This window comes from Diospyros lotus, chromosome 11 (genome assembly GCF_014633365.1).
Source record: "Diospyros lotus cultivar Yz01 chromosome 11, ASM1463336v1, whole genome shotgun sequence".
Lineage (NCBI taxonomy): Eukaryota > Viridiplantae > Streptophyta > Magnoliopsida > Ericales > Ebenaceae > Diospyros > Diospyros lotus.
This window is the reverse complement of record NC_068348.1, coordinates 18,419,944-18,429,091: the sequence shown is the minus strand read 5'-3', so window position 1 is coordinate 18,429,091 and position 9,148 is coordinate 18,419,944.

Here is a 9,148-nt window from a genome sequence, read left to right as displayed (position 1 = left end):
AACCAATTGGATGTAAGTGGGACTTTAGGAGGAAATATAACATTCATGGATAGCTACAAACCTTTAAAGGGAGGTTTGGGAGCGAAAGGCTTCAAGCAAAAGAAGGGAATAGACTATTTTGATACTTATGCTCCAGTGGCTAGGGTGACATCCATTAGAGTACTTTTTGCATTATCATCATTATATAATTTGTTTGTATATTAAATGGATGTCAAAATAGCCTTCTTGAATGGGGATTTAGATGACGTTTACATGGAGCAACTTTGAGGATTTTGTTCTACAAGGAAATGAAAAGAAAGTCTGCAAGTTAGTTAATTCACTATATGGTTCAAGCAAGCTCCAAAACAATGTCATGAAAAGTTTGATTATGTAATTTTAGAATATGGGTTTCAGCATAACAATGCTGATAAATGTATTTACTCTAAATTTATAGAAAATTATGGGGTGATAATTTGTCTTTATGTAGATGACGTGCTCATCATTGAACCTAATATGGTTGGTGTCAATGATACAAAGAAGTGTCTATCCTCTCGATTCAAAATGAAAGATTTATACGAGGTAGATACAATCTTGGGTATCAAACTTAAAAAACATAGCGAGGGGTTTTCCTCTTTGTCAATTGTCAATCTCACTAAATTGAGAAAATGTTAAATAAATTCAAACATTTGAATGTCAAAGAAGCAAATGTTGGTCTCTTAACACACAATGACCACTTAAGAGGAAGGTGAATTGAGTGATTAAAAACTTATCAATCGAATTCTTTTCTTTTAAAAACTTTTGAGATTTTCTTATACAAAATACACTTGTTATAACTATATAAGTTGTTTGAGAGTGATAATAATATAAATACACAAATAACCACAATAATCAACACAAGAAATATAGTGGTTTGGTGTCTTCAACATCTATTCCACTCTCTCAAGGTCAACCTGACATTTGAGATTTTACTAAAATCACAGCACTAGGTTTCCACATAAGATCCCCTAGTAAACTTGTACACCCTGAGGTTTTCCTCTTAGCTCACCCTGAAAACTTATACAACTATACAACAACAACAACACCTAGATTACAATAGGCTCTAGGATGCCACACCACAATCCAATACAAATAAATCCTATGTCCAAACAACCTTGGACTAATATGGAAATAAACACAATGATATACAAGGCAAAATAGAAATAATATAAGTTACCACAAATTGAGAGAATGCCTTCTCCTTTGCCTTGGGCTCTAATAGATTAAACTTTAAACTTGAGCCTTGGATTGCTATTCTTGAGTTGCTTGAGAGCTTCGATGTGCTTTAGGAATATAGGAAATGGTAGAGCATTAGCCTTCTCCAAAAATCCCGTCTTGATATTTATAATGGAGCTTCCAATAGATCTGTAACGGGTAGAAAAAATTCGATCGTTGGATCTAAGATTCGATTTCTCTAAAACAGGAGTTGACTCCTATTTTAAGTGGAAGTCGACTCTAGTTATACAAGAGTCGACTTCTCTAATGCTAAAGTCGACTCTTCGAAAAACACTAATGCTGTCAGGTCGACTCTACATCAACTGCTCTCGACTGGGTCGACTCTAGTTTTACAAAAGTCGACTTCAGCTTAAGAGGAGTCGACTCTAGATATACAAGAGTCGACTTCTGAAGCCAATTTTACAGAAAATAAATTTTATATATATAGCAATTGTTTGAGTACATAATCCATATAGCATGTATACATTACAAGATATTTACATTACATATAAATTTTATACATTATAAGTAAATGTCCTCATTTTTTTAATTTATATTTTACTTTTCATTTACTTTAATACATAAATGTAAATAAGAAAGTACCTCCATTTAGATTCAATAAAAATATCTAAAAAAATTAAAATCCAAATTAATAAGAAAGTAGATTTTTTGTTTTAGAACAAATTAGGGATTTGGCGATTTTACCATCACCAAAATACATACTTTTTATTTTTTGAAAAATTCATTAAAAATTGTTAATAAAAAATTTATTAAAAATTATTTTAATAATAATGAATATTAGCTATTGAAATACCGGGAGATAAAAATATTTTCTTTTATGTCCCCTTATAATGCAATAATATTTTAGATTTAGAGAAATAATATTTTTTAATTCATTTTGATACACAAAATATTATAATACTTAAGACATCAAAAATCCATTATGAGTTTTAAATATACCAAAAATAATTTTACTAAAATTATGTTTTGTCAAATATCAAAATACACAATAGGTTGATTAGAGTAATTTGGCTCAATAGCAAATACTCCATATGATGTTTCTTCCAAATTGGTTAAAAATTCTGATAGGGCAATAGGTCAAATTGAGTTTGCAAGTGCCATTGTTAGTTTAATGTATGCAATGCACTGCACAAGACCAAACGTTGCTTTTTCAGTATGTAAACTATCAAGATTTACTAGTAATCCTAGTGTTGATCACTGCTACTGTTAGTTTAATGTATGCAATGCACTGCACAAGACCAAACATTGCTTTTTCAGTATGTAAACTATCAAGATTTACTAGTAATCCTAGTGTTGATCACTGGAAAGCAATTGGAAGGGCACTTAGTTATTTAAAGAGGACTATAAATTTTGGATTGTTTTATAGTAACTTTCCAACAGTTAAGGGTTATAATAGGTCAACCTCTGGATGGGTATTTACCTTAAGAGGAGTAGTAGTTTCTTGGGCATCAAAGAAATAAACGTGTATAACTCATTCTATTATGGAATCTGAATTTATAGCTCTTGCTGCAGCAGGTAAGGAAGCAGAATGGCTGAGAAACTTATTGTTAGATATAAAACTGTGGCCACAACCGATGCTAGCTATTTCCTTACACTGTGATAGTCAAACGACTATGTCTAATGCATTCAGTAAGATATACAATGGAAAATCTAGACACATTAGCCTAAGACATGAATATGTAAGGTAATTAATTTCTGATGGTGTCATTACCATAATGTATATAAGGTCTTGTAATAATTTGGCAAATCCATTCACTAAAGGACTCTCAAGAGATATGATTAAAAGTACTTCTGTCGATATGGGCTTAAGACCTTTTAACTAAAACTTAATAATAACAAGAACCCAACTTATTATTAGTTCTACAACTAATACAAGTTTAAAGGGTAATAACAAGTTTTAATAAGTGGTTATATATAGTGTTAATTTTGTATTCTATTGGTCTTACAAGATAATGTTAGCATAAAATTTGAGGATGAGTGACCACATTCTTAATAAAGTTCTATCTAAAAAGTGAGCTTCAGCTATATGAACATAAGAGTGGTGCCACTCTAGCAAAAGATAGAAAACTTTTGTAAATGTTCATGAAGACGAAGCACAAGGCCAGAATAGTGCTAAAAAATAAAAATATGATTAGGGTCAATTTCTTATTGAGACTGAGGGTTTCATGTGTGTACGCGGTATGCCCAGTTTTGAAACAATAACCTAGGTTTAAGCTTAGGCCACCATTGGTTTGATCAAAACTTTGATGTCCTTGCTCTAATAGAAGGTTTAAATCAAAGGATAGCTTCCTTATGCATGAGAACTGAAATTAGTAACCTAACATATAACCAGAGTAAGGGATTGTTATAAATACATGTGTAATTTAAATGTAAGTGGTTTGTAATCCCACTCTAAAGAAGTATCCGCGTATGTAAATTCAAGTCTGGGTATTTACAAAAAAAGAGATAGTTATAAATATTTTTGTTTTCAAACAGTTATGTCCTATCTGAAAAGGTAGGACATAACCCTGCAGCAATTCTTTCATAGTGGGGAGCAATTAATTCCTTAAGAGATAGTGATACATTTACGTCTCAAAATAGTTGAGTATATTGTTGGTAATATTAACATTTTTTTAATAATTTATTTATTGAATTCATAAATTTAAGCTTTATATTTAAAAACAATCCTCTGCATAATGTTTCATTTGTCTTTATGTCTTATAATATAAATGCCAAAATGCTATTTGAAAAGTAAATTTTAATATTTTATATGATATTTAATATTAATGATCAAAAAATTATCAATGATTATTATTATGACACTTATGAATATTACAAATACATTTTCGACTTATCAAAATTCTAAATCTGAAATTAGGGGTGTTTAAATAAATCGGTGGATCACGAAAACTGCCCGCACCGAACCACACGGTTTTTTTAAAGAGACGGTTCGGTGCGGTTTGAAAAACCTTCAAACCGCGGTTTGGAGGTTGGCGGTTCGGTTTGAAACCGAAACTGCCCGATTATATTTTAATTATATTTAAAAATATATATAAAATATAAAATCAAAAACGAGGGCCGCCGAGGGGTGTGTGTTAGGTTTGAATAATAGTGACACCAATACCAAGAGGGGGTGAATTGGATTGTTTTAAAAATTTGATTGAAATTTGAAAATCCTTTTGATGAAAAATGAGATTTTAGTGTAAGTGAGGATTAATGAAATGCTTGGAACAATAAATGAAACAAAGAGCACAAACAAATAAGAGGCACAACGATATATAGTGGTTTGGCTTAAACCAAGCCTAATCCACTACCTTAGCTCCTCATTAAACATTTTTCAATCGATCCACTAAAAACCTCCTATCTCTCCAGATAGGCCCTCTAGCAACAAGTTAGAACGATACAACCTCTTGCTTAACCAAGCAAGCCCTCTAGCACTAAGCTAGGTATTTCAACCCCTTGCTTCAATAAACAAGTGCTCTAGCACAACAAACTAGGAATTTTACAAAGTAGCACAAGATAAGAGAGGATCTAAGAGTTATCACTCTTAGTTACAAATTCTCTCAATAATACAACAAGGCTTGAAGATAAATTTACAAAGATAAGCACAAAGCCTTTTTGGAGAGAAATAAAATCACCAATGAAGCACACAATAGAGTTAGCACTTGGAAGCTTGAAATGTAATCTCTTGGTTTATTTGAATCACCCATTTGATCTCTATTTATAGAGCATCTCAAGCCCATTCAAAAATATAGTCATTGGAGACATGAACAGTGGAGAATCTAGCCGTTGGAAGCTGTCTGAGACATAAACTGTCAACATTTGATGAAGAATTGTCGATAGTATTGAAGAACTATCGACATTTTTGATGCATGAGCTGTTGACATTTAGATACAGAGAGCAATGTTTGAAACTATTGACAGTTTCTATTAAACTGTCGACAGTTTTATAAAACTGTCGATATCTTGAAACAAATTGTTGACAGTTTGCCAAGATAAAAATTCACTGATGCTATTAACTTTGCTTTGATGATACAATCCACAACATATTTATATTTCTTGAGTTTAAGTAAATGGAAGGTAAAATATAAATAACTAATACATAAATGTAAATAAGAAAGTATCCCCCATTTGGATTCAATAAAAATATCTAAAAAATCAAAAACCAAACCAATAAGAAAGTAGAATTTTGGTTTTAATACAAATTCAGGATTTAACAATTTCACCACTCCCAAAATACATATCTTTTATTTCTTGAAAAATTTATTAAAAAATATTTTAACAACAATGAATATTAGATATCAAAATACTGGAAGATAGTTTTTCAAAATGAAAACATTTTCATATATGTCTCCTTATAATGTACTAATCTTCCAGACTTAGAAAAAATTATAGATCATTCGGTTTCATTTCACATAGGTACTTAAAATTGATTTTTGTTGAAAACCATAAACTTAACTCATGACTTGGGGATCAAAATTAACAAAACCAAATGTCGTTTTTCATCATCAAAATTAATCACAAGAATGTAAAACATCAGGGTGTTTAACCCACTAACCCTAAATCCCCAAATCACTTCTCTCTCCCCCTCTTCGTCTGTCGGCGTCGAAGACGCACCCCGCGCCGTACCAAGTCTCTCACTGACAGACCCATGCCCTTGCTGGCCGTTGCTGCCAAGCAGCTGGCCCTGACCCACCCACCGCACCCAGACACTGACCGAGGCGAGAGCAACGAAGCTTGCGACGAACCGAGCTATCCCCCTGCCGGTCACCGCTGCCACGCATATGGACCTGACCTACCCGTCGCACCCAAGCACTGACCGAAGTGAGAGTGACGAAGCTTGCGACGAACCGACCCCCGCCGCTCGCCGCACTAGACCAGCTCGCGACTCCATTTCGATCAAGGTACTGCAATATCTTGACTAAAATAAGATGGGTTCTAAGCTTTTATTATTTGGAGTAAATCTTAGTCGATGAGCGTGTGTGGAAGCTTGGTGATGGTGAACTAGATTGAGAGTTGTTGCATTTCCAGCAAACCGCGAAAACCGAACTGCACTGCACCGCAATCTGCGGTGTGGTTTCTCCTCACCAAGTCAGACCAGTTGGTTTGCTTATAGGTGCAAACCGCATGTGCTGTTCGGCGAATTTTCTTGGCCCAAAATCGGCCAGACTGAACCGTGTACACTCCTATCTGAAATAATATTTTTTAGGAGTTTTTCTAACTCGATATTTTAAAATTATTTTTATTTTCAATATTCAAATACTTCTATAAATTAATAAAATATTTTAAAATATAATATATATTATTAATTAATAAAATCAATATTCAAATACTTCTATAAATTAATAAAATATTTTAAAATATAATATATATTATTAATTAATAAAATTATTTAAATATTAAAAATAAATGTATTAAATATTCATTAATGTATATATACTGAAGGGGGAATGATTTGTTGTCGTGGGGCTACGCCTCTCTTCTTATTTTACTTGGGTCGGGTAAATTTAGAAAATGCTACATGAACAAACTGATGAATAACTTGGGTAAAATTAATAAACACTCACTTAACTTTAAAGTTATAATTATTTACTCACTGAACTTTAAATTGTAACTAGTTACTCATTGAACTTTACTCAACGTCAACCATTCATCACTTGTTATAACTCCATCAACTATTACAAACAGAAAATTTTAACGGAATCTGACGTGGCTAACAGAATCTGAAGTGGCAAAAATTAATTTAACATACACTCACTGAACTTTAAAAATGTAATTATTTACTCACTAAATTTTGTTCAATGTCAACCATCCATCACCTCATTACATCACCGTCTGATCTTGAAACACCCGTTACATCACTGTCTGATCTTGAAATATATTAAAATATTTTTGTATACATTTGAGATCACTTACTTCTCAAATCAAAAGTCAAAAACTAAACTAATGGTTCAAATTAAAAAAGCTACTGATGCAAACCAAAAGTAAAAAAAATGTTTGCTTAATAGCCCAAGAGCCAAAAACTGATTACAAAAATCGTATTTATTCTATGCCAAAAACTAACAATCTTTAAACTTATAGGGTAAATGTACATTTATTGTATCTTATTTTGAATTCGAAAACATTATTATTAGTCAATAAAAAATGTATCATGTTTTATTAACTAATAAAATTATTTTGAGACTAAAAATATGATAGAATAAATATGTATTGTCTAAAATGATTTTTGTAATCAGTTTTTATCTCTTGGTCTCATAATTAAATACATTTTTTGTGAATTTCATTGTTCGTAATGGAGGTAAAAAAATCTAAGCAAACATTTTTTTTACTTTTAGTTTGTATCAGTAGCTTATTTAATTTGAATCATTAGTTTAGTTTTTGGCTTTTGGTTTGAGAAGTAAATGATTGTAACAAAATTGAGAACAGAAGTTGAGAACAAAAACAAGTAGCCAAACCAAGGATAGAGGAGTAAAATGAATTCTATTACTCAGATGAATAACAGAAAGAAGAACTTGAAACTTACACACTGATTACCAACTCTATAAATGCTAAAATTATCCTAAAATATCTCAACCAACACCAACGTGTTTATCTGCTTGAAGACCACTAACTCCTAAAAAAACTCAAATAAACAAATAATAGCTGATGACTAAAATAGACCTCCTGAGATAACTCAAGACTCAATCCACTGGAAGACTTATTCAAATAATGAAACAGATCAGTGAAGACTTATTTCAAAACAGATCAGCATTAAACTTTTAACACTCCCTCTTAGTGCTGACTGGTGATCAGTAACGCCAATAGCACTACGAAACTTTTCAAACTTAACCCGTGGAAGAGATTTAGTGAATACATCAGTGACTTGATCACTGGTTCCTATCTTTTGCAAAACAATTTCTTGATTTAACACCTTTTCACGAACAAAATGATGATGAATCTCTATGTGCTTTGTACGGGCGTGAAACACCGGGTTTCCAACTAACTTGATTGTACTTTCATTATCACAACAAATAGGAAATTGATAGTTCAAAGATACTCCAATGTCTTGAAGCAGTCGTTTAAGCCAAATACATTCTTGAGTAGCCATAGTGGCTGCCACATATTCAGCTTCCGTACTTGAAAGAGCTATTGTTTGCTACTTCTTACTACACCAAGAAACTGCAGCAGAACCAGTATTGAAGCAATATCCCATCATTGAACATCGATCTATGACATCTCCCGTCCAATCCACATCTGCAAAGCCATGTAAAGAAAAGGATACATACTGTTTATAAAAAAGACCAAATTGCAGCGTGCCTTTCACATAACGGAGGATTTGCTTTGCTACAAGCAAGCGACCAGCACACGGATTATCCATAAACTAAGACACAATGCCTACAAAATATGTTATGTCAGGTCTTGTGATAGTTAGATAAAACAAACTACCCACAAGATGACGATACTTTGTGGCATCATCTAGTAGATCTCCCTCAATTTTCTGTAGGTTGAGTTGTTGTTCCATGGGAGTAGACATTGATGTTGAATCTCTCATACCAAAATGGTTTAATAAGCTTGTGGCATAAGCTTCTTGAGAGACAAAATACCCATCTGTTTTAACAAATTCTAAGCCAAGAAAAGAGTGAACCTCTCCAGATTCTTCATTTCAAATCTGATAAACAACTCATCTCGAAGATGTGAAATTTTAGCATTGTTGTCACCTGGTGAGTATCATATTGTCCACATAAAGAAGAAGTATTGTGCACATGGAGGAAAGCAAACTTGACAAACAAACTAGGATCTGAACTTGAAGAAGTAAAGCCACAAAAAGAAAGATATTGAGCAATTTTTCCATACCAGGCACGTGGGGCTTGCTTGAGGCCATACAAGGCCTTCTTGAGTCGGCATACATGGTTAGGGAACTCATGTGAGATAAATCCCTG